This window comes from Ictidomys tridecemlineatus, chromosome 6, assembly GCF_052094955.1.
Source record: "Ictidomys tridecemlineatus isolate mIctTri1 chromosome 6, mIctTri1.hap1, whole genome shotgun sequence".
In the NCBI taxonomy this organism is placed as follows: Eukaryota; Metazoa; Chordata; class Mammalia; order Rodentia; family Sciuridae; genus Ictidomys; species Ictidomys tridecemlineatus.
This window is the reverse complement of record NC_135482.1, coordinates 175,592,535-175,609,633: the sequence shown is the minus strand read 5'-3', so window position 1 is coordinate 175,609,633 and position 17,099 is coordinate 175,592,535. Positions and strand designations below refer to the sequence as shown.

The window sequence follows — 17,099 nt, the reverse complement described above, 5'->3', positions numbered from 1 at the left end:
TTACCAAAGGTAAAAATGAACATTACATATGCATTTTCTAAACTTGTTACTTACCAATTTGTCAAAAAGACAAAATAGACACGCACACACACAAACACACATACACACACATACACACACATATATGTGTTTAATAATAGAACTTCAAAACACATTAAACAAAAACTGGTAATAGACAACTCTTCAATTATGACTGCAGAATTCAGTGTTCCTCTCTCAGTAGAGATAGAAGTAGGATACTGAAGATCTGAACTACTACCAACTTAATGTAATTGACATTTATAGAACACCCCATCCAACTCCAGCAGAATATACAATCTTTCCAAATGCACATAGAACATTCTGCTAAATAGTCCATATTCTGGTCCATAAAACAAACCTCAACAAACATAAGGATTTAAATCATACAAAATGTTTTTGACTATAACATAATTAATTTATAAATCAGTATCATGAAAGTATATGGAAAGGATGCAAGAATTTGGAAATTAAGTAACATACTTTTATTTTATTTCATTTTATTTTCAGAGCTGGTGATTAAATCTAGGGCTTTGTGCATGCTAGGCAACCACTCTACCACTGAACCAGACTCCCAGCCCTAAAAACTTCTAAACAACACATGGATCAAAGAGGGAGCTACAGAGTAAATTAGAAAATATGTGGAAATTGAATGAAAATATAAACACAGCATACCAAATTTTGTGGGATGTAGAATCTTCTTATTCAATTTGTTCAATAAAATTTAAGAGGGCACCCCAAACATACTAAATATCATCATAGGCAATCAAATGGTGCAGTGGGCAGAGTTATTTGAAAAAAGATTTTGCTCTGGAAGGCCTAATCCATTGTCAAAAATCTGAATGTGAAATATACTTGCAATTTACTGATTTCATTGCAACCTGGACCATCCAGCATAGCTAGATCTGGGAATCCTGCTCCCCTTGTAGAAAATGGTATCCATTCTGAGTTGGGAAGAATTCAAACCAATGATGTCAGCTGCCATGATTAAATTTTATTCTAGTAAATGTAATTTTCCCTAAGTCATTTTAGTTTTTCTCCCAAACAGGTGCTCACCCATGCACAGTAATATCAAAACTGCCAACTCCCTTCAGTGTACCAGAGACTGGGTTTGGTTGCCATGGAAAATACATTATCAGCTACGATTCCATGAAACTACTACACTTTCTTTGAGACAATGATTTATTCCAGTTGGCAGTAACACATTTTTTTGATATTTATAAAATCCTGTTACATCTACATGCATAGCAAATTCTAGTTATTGTATGTGGGAGATGTTTTGTTAGCTTCTAACATATTTAGTTTTTTATGAATAGAGATAATTTTGCTTTCTGATATATGTTAATGTTGAATGTTAGTGTTTTGGAGTCTGCAGGTTTAGGGCTAGGATATAGCTCAGTGGTACAATGTATACTTAGTATGAGAGACCTGGTTTTGTTCACCAGTTTAATTAACTAATTAAACAAAAAAAAAGGCTTGACCAGTGTAGCTCAGATGCCAAGGGCTGCCCCTAAGCCAGCTGCCATGGATGAGCAGCCTCTTAAGATATGGAGCCAGCTCCTTGTGAACTTGGTATTCCATAAATCTAATACATAAATAGTGGAGTATAATTGACAAAGCCCTTTCATATACATTATTTCATTTGATTCTGACAATAATTGTAAGAAGTAGGTAAGGTAGATAATACCACCACCATTTTAACAGGAAATAAATCCTGGCTACAGAGAGTTGAAGCAAACCCCAAATCATGTATCTATGAAGAATAACACAGCAGGCTCCTTATCTCTCTCCACCATGACCATACCAGACTGCCTTCATGTTGTAAGAGCTAAATGGTGTCTGAAGGAAGATAATAAATAGCAAGGAAGAGATATGATATATTATAGATTTAACTTAGAAGTTGCTAGAGAACATTTTGCAAAATGCATGTTATCAATTGCTGTCACATACAAATTATGCAAACATAATCGACTCCCACTTGTGAGTTTCTCATGCACATGGATCCCCTTCACTATGCCAGGAGGAAGGGAGGGATGTGACAAAGGCTCTGCCCTCCAACAATGCCTGTGTATTGGTGAGACACACAGAAGCAGGTAGAATCAGCCCTTGGTATCTATGGGTTCCACATCCACACATTCAATCAACTAAGGATCAAAAATATTTGGGGAAAAAAATGTCTATACCGATCATGTATATACAAACAAAAAAATGCATCTGTACTGACAAGATTTTTTCTTGTCATTATCCCCTAAACAATACAGAATAACAATTATTTTCATTGCATTTATATCATATTAGGTATTATAATTAATCTGGAGATTATTTGAAATAGATGGGAGGATGTGCATAAGTTCTATGCAAATACTATGCCATTTTATATAAGGGACTTGAGCTGCAGAGTTCGGTATCCTTGGGGGATTCTGGAACCAACCCCCATTAATACATAGAAATAAATATAATCAAAATACAGTGTAGTAAGGTGATAGGGGTCCAGGAGTTCAGAGGAAGATGTGTAACCCAATCAGGGGTCCAGTAAAAGCTCTAAGGGTGAAATAGCTAGGTCTAAAGGAAGTGTCCATGTCAAATGATTCTTCCATTCATTTGATCCTTTACAAAGATAGCACTAATGATGTCAATGACTTAACTTCCCTACTGGGAAATAGGAAAAATTGTGAAGATAGTTTTATGTTTTCCTTATGACTGTTGAAGGGCAACTTTTTAAATCACTTGCATAAAAGGTAAAGTCCGTGTTCGAGATATAGAATGAGTTATTTTTCTCTTGGCAGATTTTTTAACACTTGATTTTTTTTGTCATGTCTAATAGTGTTATGAATTTTTTCTCATTCACTCAAAGAGCTGCAGGGCCATATTCAGATATCCAAGAGTACCATCCATCCATTTGCTAAATCTGGCAGTTTATATGAACAAAATAATATGTAAATTTTAGCATATGCCTATAGAGTATTCAGGTGACTCTTTTTGATAATAATTGCCATTTTTTTTCAGCCAAATGTTCAGTCTTTGGGAAATTCATTCTGCTTAAGATGATAACTAGGCAAATTCTGCATTGCAAGTAACCATGCAAGATTTACTAGTTTTTTGCAAAAATGAATCTAAAAATCTGATAGAGATCCAAAGGCTCCCAGGCTGAAGGTGCCATTTTATATAAGGGACTTGAGCTATCCCTGGGGGATTCTGGAACCAACCCCCATTAATACAGAGAAATAACTATAGCTTTCTTTCAAAATACAGTGTAGTAAGGTGATAGGGGACCAGGAGATAGGCTCAGTGGTAGAGTGCTTACCTAACACAGCCCCAGGTGTAGACTCTCAGCATCGCAGGGGAGAAAAAATTCTTAGTGTTTCCTCAACACAGCTGTTTTCTTTTTAAAAAGCTTCTGATAAAGAGTGTGGTCAGAGTTTAGCCAATCAGAATGATGGTTCCAGGAAAAACGTATGGAGTATAATGTAGAAAATCAAAACACCAATTTATTAATTTACAATGAGAAAGGTACATCCTTATAGGCAGATCTACCTATCGCCAAAATTGTCATGATAGGCTGCTCTGTGGACCAAGATCAACTGTGTGCTATAAATACTAAGAGCATCTCACTGAGATAGCCTTGATCGTCCATCCCATAAGCCTTTCTTTCTAGACCCTCAGTTAACAGTCAGGGGTCCCTATGGGAGGAGATGGAAACCTGCTAGAAGCTTTCACCAACTGTCCATGCTCAACCTTCCTCCTCCAGACATGGATAGAGTTAACTGCTACTGGATTTAATGCCCCATGATACACAGCTATAAAACAGGCAGAATATAAGAGGCAACTGTTTCCAAGGATTGGACTGTAGATGCCCTATACCTGTTATTCTTGAGAAATAAGAAACATCATTATAAGTCCCATGGTAGCCCCGGCTGTCTGCCTGGGGCCACCTTCCATACCTGGAACTGGCAGGTGCTCCAAGCAGTGGCCATCATCTTACTGAGCTGAAAAAGCAGATACCAGAGTTCAGAGCGATAGAGGTGACTAGAAATGACTAGAACGCGTGAGACTAGCATTGCAGAGGCGTAACCTGAGCAGAGAAGGGTCCCAGGAATTTGCTTGGTTGGCAGGTTGGGGGTTGGGTTTTTCTAGAAGAATAGGCTGCACTTACGCAGAGAGACCTGCAGAGGGCAGCTGCTGCCGCTGTGAGAGCTGATAGAGGCAGAGGGGGTTAAGCCATGTCTGAGACAGGAGATCCCAGCCCGCCAGGGTGGGCAGATGGCATTGAGCACGTTGTGCAAAAATCCGTCCAAATCTGAGAAAGGCCTAGGAGCAAGGACCCCAACCCAGAGGAAGACTTTCTAGGACTAAAGACAGATGGAAAGATAACCACCCTAGCAAAGAACAAAGCCAAGTCTGAGAGGATGAAGGAGTCTAGGAATTTAACTTCCTTATAGAACAAAACTGGACACTTGGGAAACAGGGTAACACAATCCCCCTGCAGTGTATCACACATTGTGTTGCACTCACAATTTTTTAAAAAATGACTGAAAAGAAGAATCCACCCACAACCGAGGGGGGGGAAAGTAACCAATGGAAATGGTTATTAAAGGACCCAGATTTTGGAAATAGTAGATAAGAAATTTTATAAAGTGAGCTGGGAGTATGACTCAGTGGCCTAGAGCATTTGCCTAGCATGTGTGAGACCCACGGCACTGCAAAAATAAAATTAATGAGATAAAACGAAACAGAACACTGACTTCAGAATGAACCTCATGAAATGGAAAAATAAAAAGCAAATCCATTTGCTAAGATATAAAGCATTTTAACAAAGCTCTTAAAATAGTTTCCAATGCCTGTTCTGAATAGATGTATTCTAGGTGTTTCATTCAGAGATTATAATCCATGAACCCAGAGAATTTATGATCAGGTAGGAAGACACATGCCTGCAAATGATGGTAGCCCAGGATGCAGTACATGATCTTTCCTTCAAATCCTTGTCGGTCCTGGGTGCTGCTCGGGGCCCTCACTCCTTCACACTTTCCATGACCTCTCTGGTGGTGTCTGTGGTTTCAAGTACCATCTCTGAGCTGCTCCTCCCAAGTCTGCCTCTGTATCCTTCACCTCTCTCTGGAGCTCATCTCTTGTGAACCACAAGAAACTCAGTTCTTCCCGGGACCACATATTCCCCACCTCAAAGCAAAACAAATCCCTTCTTTTCCTGTAAGCCCACCTTAGTGCAAGTGCAAGGTCAGTTTCTGTGATAATTAGACTCCAAATACATGGAAGAGAAAAGATACACATTCATTTCTCATGGAAAAGTCCAAAGATGAGTTGTGGCCCAGGTGTGACCACGTGTCCTGCTCCACAAAGGCCCCACCATCCCCAGGATGTCATCCTATCCTGTGGTTGAGGCTGATAAACACAAAAGGCATATTTCAGCCTGAGGGAAAGGGAAAGAGAGAAGGTAAAGGGTTAGAGATTCTCTGGAATAATCTGATCTAGAAGTTACACAGTTCACTGCTTCATATCCCTTTGGTCCAGAGTCACATGGTCTCATAAAACAAACAGGGAGGTTGGAAAAAGAGCCCCTGGTAGGAGAGACCTCACTCAGCACTTTAAACTTGTAGAGGACTATTTATAAAAGAAGGAAAGAGACGTAGGGGACAGCTCAAAGGGTCAGCCACAACTTGGTGGCTTTATTGACGCATCACAATTCAGAGTGACCTGTGATCTGGGAGTCTTCCTGCACCCTACCTCTTCCTTTCCCTAGACTTCCTATCCGGTAAGCCACTGGACATGGTGGCTATTATTGGAAATGCATCCTAACCCTGGTTTCTCCTCCTCTTCTCTACAGTGACTTGGTCCCTCATATTACAGAAACCTCCTCGCTGGTCTCTTTAACCCCCTCCTTGCCCCTGCGTCCATCTTCCCACCTCTACAGCAGGGACTGCATTTGAAATGCAGCTATGGTTTCACCCTGCACTCCCCCACACCTGGCCAGAACTCATCCAGAACCACAAACATGCTTGCTCCAGCAGAAACAGGGTTGTCTATGGCTGGAGGACCTGGGCTGAGGGGGGAAATGTCCTTTCACTGTGTTCCCTTTCATAGTGCCAAACTTTTTTTTTTATTTGCACGCAAAACTAAAAATCAAAACATAAGAGATGCTCAGCAGCTTTCCATCATTCATGGGATGAACACAATTCGAGTTTCCGGCAGGGCATGTGTGGACTGCCCTCTGCCTGGTCCCAGGTATAACTCCTGCTGCTCCCCACCCACAGTCTCTATGGAAGTTCTTCTGATTTCAGTGGCCTCTTCCTGACCTGTCCTCTCCCACTCACCTCCCAACCTCTGAAGGCTTCCTGGAAAGCTCGAGTCTGTGTCACCTCCCTCTCCATGGAAGAATTCCTGCCCCCAGCACTTCTCGGCTTCCATGGCACACTGGTATAGCACGTGGCCCACTTCTGTCACCCTTCACCCATTCTCCTTCCGACCATGAGACCAGGGCCCCTTAAGGGCAGGGACCATGTTTAATGTGAAGGTTACCGTCCTGAATGCTTTTAATATGGAGGAATTTAACAGCACATGGGGATATTTATCTGGGAAAACAGAGATGGAAAAAAAAACCTCTAAAAAGTATCTTTTGCATTCACCAAAATGAAATGATGCAGCAGACTAAATGAAAATAACATCTATGGCATTTTATACATTTTCATGAATTCTTATTCCCTAAGAGAGATGCCCCAGGCTCTCTTGCCTGGGATTTTCACCAGATGTTTGCAGGCCATGTGGATCTCACTCATAAAGGAAAGGGAGACGATATAAATTTCCCCAAACCCGTCAGAAGCTCATAGTTGGTAGAGATTCCTGCAACAAAAGATGGATTAACAAGAGAAAAACAAGCAAGTTTATTAACAAGTGCAGCGCACACATCACACAGGAGAGAAGTAACTCAGAGCAATGCCTTAGAGTCTGGCTTATATATGTCTTTAAAGAACAATAAATTTTAAAGAAGTAATAAGAGAAAGCAGTTTAAAGGCAGGGAAGTGTGGGAAAGAAAATATACTGGGAATGAACTGATGGGTAAAGTTTACTCACCGATGGCATCCTCTAACACCTCCTCTGAGTTCATAAAGGTTGTAAAGGAGGATTTACACTCTCTCTTTCAGAAGGCCGGAGAGTGGAAAGACCTTTTGTCTTATAACTGTTTGACTTGCTTCAGGCAAAACAGAGAAAAAACGCCCCACTCCCCTACATTTTGATCCTCTTATGTCAATCATCCTTCATATTTGGGAGAGAAATATTTTGATTTCCTTCATAATCAAGGCTGCCTTTCATTGAATGTCTGTGAACTAGCAGGGAGCATCTTTACATAGTCTCTAATCCTTGCAGTAACCATGAAAGTCAAGTCACCTCATCCCTATTTTAAAGACAAGAATGCTGAGGCTCAGAGGACCACGCTTTTCACTTGCCCAAGGCCAGAAGTTGCATAGCAGGAAGTTGATCCATGGATAATGTGTCTTCAAACTGGGTCTCCCATAAGCACTCTGCCTCTGGTGTCTGCTCAGTTTCTGATTTGTTTTAGTCTCAGCGTCACCACCCACGTGATAACAGTTCCCAGCATCGCGACTGGATGTACTGGTCCCTCCTTATGCCCCAGAGACACACAGCCCCCAAAGGCGCAAGCACCTGCCACTCATTTTTGTTTTCTGTTCTCTCCTCTTAACAGCGGGGCATTTGATATTTGAGTCCAAGTTTATTTTTCTTCAGTTTATTCTTCCCATCAAAGATTCAGTGCAAAAGTCTCTGTTGCCACTCGGCCAAATACTTTCTCCTCCCTCTGTATCACCTCCCTCTCCATGGAAGAATTTCTCCTCCTTTCCTATCTCAGACCTTCCTTCTTCCTAAATGACTCCTAGCAGCTACGAGAATCATGAAAAGTGTCATCTGTCACGTTGGGAAGTGTGTCCTCCATTCTCAGGTGACGTGGAATCGTAAAGTTCGTGGGCAGCCCAATGACCAGAGGGGCCAGAGACGTGTGGTGCCCAGGAAAGGCTGAAAGAATGGTGGGCCCTCTGTACCTTTATGCAGCATTTATTTATCTAGAGAGAAGCCCAGTTCATTAGGGGATGAACCGATTTTTTTCTTATTAAAGAAATTCAAAGGCACATTCATAGATTTAGTAGTATAGTTCCATGGCCCGAAGACAAGATCAATAATCTGGAAAAAAATGGCAAAAATATTCTATACTTTTCTGTCTTTAATGATTTTCTAAACCAGGCAGCTTCTTAGGGAATGACAGGATCGTTTTAAAGGGTTTTATTTTTAGAGAACAAATCACTTGATCCCAGAAGGCAGCCCCACGGTATATACAGACTATAGACCAACACATCATACAGACTGACGACCATGGTACATCCAAGTACACCAACAGAGATCTGCTGGATTGACAAGCAATCTTCTGTTCCAGTCACTGTTCTTAGGGATGGGACTCGTGGCATTTGGCCAGGTTTGCAAGATGTGTGTGGAGCCCTAAATTCAGCAACATCCCAACACAGAGATGGGATCTCTGGGCCTAGAAGTGATAGAAGCAAGACTGACCAAGTATTGGGAACCCACGCAGGCCAGGCTTACCTGGGGCTTCAGCTGATGGGAGACAGCACAGTTTAAGCAGAAACCAAAGCTTTACTGGTTTTCTGGGATGAACTAAACATCCTGGCCTTGAGGAATGGGCAGTCAGCGTATCCCAGCAACTGCTCCCTTCCTTCTGTCTGCACCGACGTCTCGGCCTCTCAATAAGGTTGAGCTGTTGCAGCTGCTGAGAGACTGCATGGTGGGAGGTGGGGGGTGCACGTGGTGCTTTTCATGAGTGACAGGTCAGGGGCCCAGGAATGTGTTTGCCTTCTGTCCTTGGGTGGTGGCCCCCAATAGTCTCATTCTCTCATTTATTCTTTATGGCAAAGGCATCCTGGCTTTTATGATGTACCTGGTTGCTCTGGGTGATAAGATTGTTTGGGAGAGTGAGGGGGTTAAGGAAGAACACACATCATACTTTTAATGGGTACTAGGCCATGAGTTAAGGCCTCAGGTGTGCATCTGCTATGGTAGGTCCTGTCTCTAAGACAGAAACACACCAGTTATTTCACCAGTGAGAACTGAATACAGGTTGCATGTCCCTTATCAACTATGCTAAGGATCAGAAGTGTTTGGATTTCAGATTTTTTTTTTTTGCCCATATATAATGAGATATTTGGGGGATGAGACCAAAGTCTAAACATTAAATTCACTTATGAAATTCACTTATGTTTCTGTACACCTTGTACACATAGCCTGAGGGTGACTTTATATAGTGCTTTCAGTGCACCTACATTTTGAATACAACCCATCCCGTGAAGTCTACACAGATTTTTTTTTTTTAAACTTGGGGCATCATGTGGGCATTCCAAGAGTATCAGGTTTTAGAACATTTCAGATTTTGCATTTTGGGATTAGGGATGCTAACCTGTATGAAGAAATATTAATTAGGCAACTAGAAAGGAAAAAAAAACTACTACAGTGTCATTAAGGAAGCGATTACAGCAAACAGCTGGAACTATCAGGAAGAAGTTGTAATTATTATGACTTGGAAGCCTGGCTAAGGCATATCATGGAGCTGAATCTTAGACCTCTAATGGGGCACTGCTCTGCCGGTACTCACATCTCTGAGCTTGGAGGGATCCCTGGGATTGAGAACTAGAGCCAAAGAGAGGGAACCTAGTGTCTGGTGAGGAAGCCGGGAGAAGAGATTGCCCTGTGAAGAAAATTGCAGGTGCAAGCGCCCTGAGGTAGGAAAGTGCCTGCAGCAGTGGTCTTCCCCCACCCAGAGGGGTTTTGAAAATGCAGATACCCAGGTCCCAGCCCACAGTGTCTGATTCAGTAGAAAGAAGGCGGGTCCAAGAACTTGTACTTCAACAACTTTTCAAGTGCTGCTGATGCAATGGGTCTAGGGAACCTCTTTTGAGAACCATAGGTTTAAACATTTTCAAGAAATTGCAAAGAGGCAAAAGCAGCCAGAGCAGAGTGAACACAGGGAGATTTCTAATAGACAAGGCCAGGAGACCACCAGGTCCAGGTGGGGCAGGCTTGGTGAACTGCTGTGAGGCTTGGCCTTGATCCTGAGTAAGCACAGCAGCAGCATGCTGACCCGTAGCCTTCAAGGCCCCAAACTGGCTGCTGTATTGAGAAGCAAGGACTGGAGCCTCCGGGGCAGCTCAGTAATAATATGGGTGTGGGATGGCTACCGCCAGGAAGGTGGCAGTGAGGGGGAGGCAGGAGGGTGGCAGTGGGGGGGAGGCAGGAGGGTGGCAGTGAGGGGAGGCAGGAGGATGGCAGTGAGGGGAGGCAGGAGGGTGGCAGTGGGGGGAGGCAGGAGGATGGCAGTGAGGGGAGGCAGGAGGGTGGCAGTGAGGGGAGGCAGGAGGGTGGCAGTGAGGGGAGGCAGGAGGGTGGCAGTGGGAGGGGAGGCAGGAGGGTGGCAGTGGGGGGGAGGCCTGTCAAATTCCAGACACATTGAGAAGGCAGAGCTGACGTTGCTATTGCTTCATTGCAACAGTTGGAAAAGCAAACCAAAGATCAGGGATGGGAGGCAGAATGGTAGACTTGTGTTTGTTTTGTGAGGAGTCCAGAGCCGAGGAAGAAGAGAAGTAGAGGGTAACTGGCTAGAGGTGGGAAGGAAGAAGGCTGGGCTTTGGTGGGGCTTTGTTTTGCCCATTTTAGAGGTCGTGTGCGTGAAGCCGGTGAGGAAAGCCCCAGTGACCCCGTAGCAGGGACGAGGCTCTGAAGACGCTGAGAGGCACAGCCGCGGAGTGACGCCCCCACCCCGACCCCCAGGACCCGGGCTTCGTTTCCCTCTCCCGGCAAGGGGACTTTGCAGATGTGATCCAGTTAAGGATCTTGAGGTGGGGAGAGGAGTCTTAAGGTCTAGTGGATCGTAAGAGTGTTTATAAAAGAGAAGGCTCAGATAGAGGAGACGACGTGCCGAGGAAGCAGGGCTCAGAGAGCAATCCGAGGATGCTGTGCTCTAGGCCTTGCAATTGGAGGATGAACCATGAGCCCAGGACTATGGGCAGTCCGTGGAAGCTGGAGAGGGCCAGGGGATGGATTCTGCCAGGGTCCAGCATGCCCTGAGCTCAGCCTCCTGAGACTCATTTTGGACTTCTAATGTTTAGAACCATGAGATAGCGCATTTGAGTTGTTTGAAGCTGTTGAGTTAGTGGTAATTTGCTCCAGCAGCCACAGGAAGCACACACAGAGGTATGGAGTCCCATCAAGGAAGGTTTGAACAAGACACCTGATGGGAGTGTTCTGAGTTTTGAGTTTCAGAATGAGCAATGGGAGAGCTTCATACCTATGGACTTCGGTTTTCTTGGTGAAGGAGATGCCCTGGGAACCTCCTATTAAGCTTCACCTCTTATAGATTCTACCACCTCAACCCACCACACTGAGGACCAAGTCTCCCCTCCAGTGGGAAATGCCCTCATAGACACCATTGGATCTGTGCTTTTTTTAAAAAAAATGCCTTTCCTGATGCAAGTGGTAAAGGTTAGTGGTCTGCTGCACACCAGAGGAGGCAGGGCTCTCTGGGTCTGAGTGCTGAGTCCTGAGTCCTGGGGCCTTGATACTCAGAAGGTGGTGCCTTCACCAGCAGCAACAGTGTCGTCTGGGGGCTTGTCTGAAATGCAGAATCCCAGGCTCCACCCAGGCTTGACCCCAGCTAATTCACAGCCTGAATTAATGTCTGCATTTTTAACAAGATCTTCTAATCATTGTATTAAAGTTTAAGAAGCCTGTATTTGCTTCTTAACTGCAGTGGTTCTCAGAATGTGGATTTTGAACCAGAAGCAGTAGCAGCCCTTGGAAACTCATTAAAAACACAGATTTTGCAGGCCTCACCTCAAACCTACTGAATCAGAAACCCTGGGTATGGGGCCCAACAGTCTGTTTTAACAAGCCCTGTTTGCCTGTGATTGTTGATGAATGCTCACGTTTGAGAACCACTGGCTTAGGACAGAATGATGTGGCAGTGACAAGCATGAACTGGAGATTCTCAGAGATTTGAGTTGACTTGGTTCTGCTACTTAGGTGGCTCTTCTGGAAAATGGGAACATGAAGTCAGAATCATGCCTATTTCACAGAGCTCTTGTGAAGTTCAATAATCTTCTCTACATAGAATACTCAGCATAGCACCCAGTGCACAGTGAGCACTCAGTACCTGTTAGTCTTCAAACTCTGAACAGCAAGTGCCTTAGCTAACATTTATGGAATGACTCATTGACCAGCACTGTGCTAAGCACTTCCTAGGAATTACTCCATTCAGAGCACACTGCAGCCTAAGAGGTTAGTTCTAGTATAAGTTTCATTTTACAGATGAGGAAATTGAGGCTTAGGGGAGTTAATCCCCTAAGGAAAATATCAGTCAATGAGCAGTGACCAGGGCCCAAGCCCAGGTGTGTTGGGCACTAAAGCCAGTGCTCTTACATAGTGCACAGCAATGCACTTGGAGAGATGCTCACCTGGAGGGGTCCCAGCTAGTACACTTTACCCCCCGCCACCGTCATCGTGTAGACTTCTCTTGAACTTGTAATCTTTGCATACTGTTATCCTGTCCCTGTTTGGGATTGCGTATCCAGTCTCATGTCCTGTCCTGAAAAGGGCTCAGTGTGATTCATAATCTGGTCTCAGTTTTGTTTCGTTTTCCTCTAACTCGCCATCCTTCCTAGCCCCACCTTCTAAAGCTCTTCGTCATACCCTGTGCTTGGCCATCAGTGACCTCAGTGAGTGGTGGCTTTCAGCCAGCCAGACACGGGTGCTGGCTGCTTCAGGAACACGAATCCACTTAACCCTGGCCTCCACTCTAAGAGGGGGCGTTACCTTCATGTTCCTGTTAAAGGGCACTTCTCTAAGCGTCCAGTCTGCCTTGGTCACTGCGCAGGTTAGAGCAGCGTGCATGGTGGCAGGAAGCCAGGGCTCCCAGAAAAGCCACCACTAAAGATGCAATGTCCCCATGAACGCAGTGAGGAGGCCGTTCTATTCTAGATGCATCTTAGGGAGGAAAAAGTTACCAATCGAGTGAAATCTACGTGGAGACATAAAGCCACCAGCCAAGACAACCCACCATCTGAAGACAGGAGTGCTCAGGTGTCCTGAAGGGGGTGTTGCTGTCCCAGACTGCTCTTTCAGACAGGCCTGCTGCTAGGAAGAGTGGCCTCCTGCCTATCTCCTCAGCAGACTGAGAGCTTGTAACTCTGGCTTTATTTCAAATCAATGCCTATGTACAGAGATGTCCCACTTGGCTGGCACTGTGCTAAGTGATGGAAACTCGTAGATGAAAGCAGCTGTGTTTGCTTTCCATTGCTGTGACAGAAGAGCTGAGACGAACAACTTAAAGTTAAGAAAGGTTTATTTTGGTTCATGGTTTCAGAGTTTTCAATCCAAGGTCTGATGGCTCCATTGTTTCTAGGCTTGAGGTGAGGCAGGATGTCATGGTGACATGGTGACATGGTGAAAGGCCAGGGTGCAGCAAAGCTGTCATAGCAACTGGGAAGTAGAGAACAAGCAAGGAAGAGGGCAAGGACAGAATAGATGCTTCCAGGGCATGCCCCAGTGACCTGCTTCCTCCACCTGGGCCCTCCTCTTAATTGTCCATTAAGCTATGAACTCATCAATGGATTAACCCATTGATGAAGTTACTGTCCTCATATTTCAATCACTTCCCAAAAGCCCCACGTCGTAATATTGCTGCATTAGGGACTGAGTGCACAGTGAATCACATTGAGCCCTTTTCAGCCTTTGGGGGACATTTTAGACCCCAACCATCATAGCAGCCCAGCAGAAGTCTGACGGCAGTGTTGAATGGACATCTGAGTCAGACTTCATTAGTATTGGTCAGTCTGTTAGTATTCTAAACTACTAATGTATAAGTGTACGGACGTTCTTGGGCTCTTGCTGATGGTCTAAACACCTTGCTTCCTCTCCATCTATGACTAAAAATCAGTGGGTAGAAACAATTTGAGGTAGCCTGCTTTGCTCCTTGGGATCATCAGATGTGTTTGGAAGTAGCAGGAGAGGGTGGGGTGAGTCGATGGAGAAACCACCCCTTTTATGCTTAAAATTAGGCTTTGTGGGTTTAAAACATGAATGCTTCATTCCATGCAAAACAAAAGATGGTGAACCCGTGAGCAACAAATGAAAACCACCACAGCGCCAGGCAGATCTCATAGAGACGTCTCCCGAGTCGCATGGAGAACCTAGACTGCCCAGGGCCAGTGTATCGCGTTGGTCAACCTGAAGGAGGAATGACAGCCTGTGAGCCTGTCACCATCAGATGGATCCTCTAGCACCTCTTGATCTCTCTACCCACCTGGAAGTATATAACGGGATTGGGCTGCCCACGCTCTGGGGTGGAGGATGGAGGTCAGCCACCTGCTGTGGAAGTCTGCATCCGGGGAATGACTGGATGGTCATTCAGATGACTGGATGGCAGAAGCTCATGTTTTAGAAGTCGGGAGGGTAAATTCCACACAGTGAAGAGGAATCGGAACTGAAACTCCTGCCTCTCTTGGAAGCAGTTTTCAGTGATTTATGAAAGGTTTTTTTTTTCTAAAAGGGATTTTGAACTTGAAAATGTTGTTACCTGGATAATTGATGGAAAGGATATTGATTTGAGATAAAATTAAAAGGGTCATCTTTTGATGCCACTTTAAACAGGAAAAAAAAGAAAAAAGAAATTAGAAGTAGCAAACAGTCGGTTAACCACATGGAGCCATTATCTGCTCTTTCCAAAGCCTGGGCCTCAGACTGGCCCCTGGGTACTGTGTTATCCGAGCTGGTGCCTGAAGATGCTTTTAGAGCTCAGCAAGCCGACATGAACCTGGAGGAGAGGAAGGAGTGGCTCCAGGCAAGACCATTCCCCACAAAGCCATTTCCTGTTTATGGCCAGTGGTGTTATTAGTTTTCATTTGGACAGCAATTTTTTCCTCTTCAAAAACTTAGAAGCACCTTCTTAAGTCCATTTCCTCTTTCCTCTGTTGCCCATAAATCATCCTTGTAATTTTCTCCTCTCAGACCAAGAAAGTAACTTATAAGCATCGTAGTTTTATTCCCACGCAGGATCACTCATTATCCATTTGTTGAAATGCTCAGCTTTTATCTAAAAGAATGCATCGATTGGCACACCAGGTAATGATCACAGTGGACCTTCAGGATTTTTGTATCAGCTCTTCCTTATATTTCTTTGTTTCCACCTTTTCCATAATATAAGGCAGAATAACAGTATCATTGTGGTTCAAAAGAGCAGTACTCTCAAAACTTCCTTTTCCCCTTCTATAAAATCAGATCCGAATGCCGCTTCATCCTGCTTCGCAATTTGCTGTGGAGGTTAAACAAATTAATATTGTTCCTTAAAGACTTAATTTTTTTTGCATTGCTGGGAATATAGAAACCAGGGCCACAGATGCTAGGGAAGCCCTGTGCTCACTGAGCCACCTCCCCAGCCCCTTAAAGAATGTTTTACACTATAAAACACATCCAGTGGCCAAGCATTGATATTACTACTGATTTCTCATGTTCCCAGTGGGTGAGTGATTCTGCAAACACATTTTCCCTGTGACTTCAGCTTTTCTCTATAGAGGTCTATTTTGGAGGGAAATCCTATTTTAAAATGGTAACCCCTCCCCATCTTCTTGAGCAGAAAACAGTGGACATAATGTAATCCTTCTGGGTGACCCTGGGTCATATGGTAAAACCCACAGAATGCCAGGAGGGGCTGGACGGGAGAGGTGCCCAGGCTCTCCCTTTAACAGATGCCATGTTGAGACTCAGAGGGCCTGAGAACCTGCAGGAGCCCCCAGGCTCATGTCTGTTCCTCCTGGACTGGAGGCCCGGCCAGGAACCTCGGTTTCTGCCTTCTCTCTTCTCCTATCATCTTCTCCCCTTCCTGGGCTTACACTTTTCCACTACCCTTTCTAATCTCCTGTTATCTAGAAACTCTGCCCTTTAGGGTCCTGTTTGTGGTATGTATGTATGTATGTATGTATTTGTTTTGAGGCTGGGAATCGAACCTAAGGACTAGCACATGCTAGGCAAGTGCTAGATCACTGAGCCACATCCCCAGCCAGTATTATTTAATACCATTCTAAGTGAGAAAAGTAAGGGTTGGGGACTTTAGTGCTGTTCTTCAGACATCTATCTGGGGATCTTGAGACCTCTGTAAATCCCTAGTTTGGAAGCTGTAATTCCAAAGCTTGGCCCACAGCGAATAAACTGCAAGTCCACTTTAAAATGTCATCTTGATAAGAAATTTTTATCTTTTTTTTTTTTTTTTTTTTTTTTACAAAGCATTCAAAAACCCCTAACAGTTAGAAAATAGTATTATTTGCTGGGCTTGTAATCCCAGTGATTCAGGAGGCTGAGGTAGGAGGATCAAAGTCAGCCTCAGCAAAAGTGAGGCACTAAGCAACTCAGACTCTGTCTCTAAATAAAATATGAAATAGGGCTTGAGATGTCGGTGAGTGGTTGAGGGCCCCTGAATTCAATCCCCAGTACCAAAAAAAAAAAAATTACTCTTCACTTTCTAATAACTACATCTTACGTGTCCTTCCACAAAACCCTTTACAGATCCACAGGGAGAAAAACATATCTGTTGGCTTGGCCCAGCTTCACGAGGGCATTCTCACTACCTAACTTCTACCCGGAGGCCTCAAGCTTTGAAGATCTCAATACTGTTTTAAAAAAGGACACAGTGTATGAACATGTGCTGTAGAATTTCATCATTCATCATTAAAGTGGCACAGGGCTTGTCAAAACTCGGCATGCCTGAATTTCTTATTTTTCATACTAATTGACAACATCCAAAAAGCCCCTTCCTAGGTATGGTGGGTCAGAGGAGAATTCACTTGGAATGATGGGTCTCTACGTGTACATTAATTAGTTTAGGGGGGGAGAAGTCAGTGAAGATTTAGACTCTGTGTTTGCCCCAGTTGGACTTCCTCAACCTTCCCATCTCCTTGAAGGGCACCACTGTTTCCAGGTGCTCAGACCAACAGCCTGTGCATTCTGGA

The 17,099-nt window shown here is 44.1% G+C and overlaps 1 protein-coding gene across 15 annotated transcripts in view; it reads left to right on the top strand.

Annotated features, from left to right (window-relative positions):
* Mtus2 (microtubule associated scaffold protein 2) overlaps positions 1–17,099 on the top strand; it is a 620,658-nt gene that overhangs the window by 574,857 nt on the left and 28,702 nt on the right. The window lies entirely within an intron of this gene.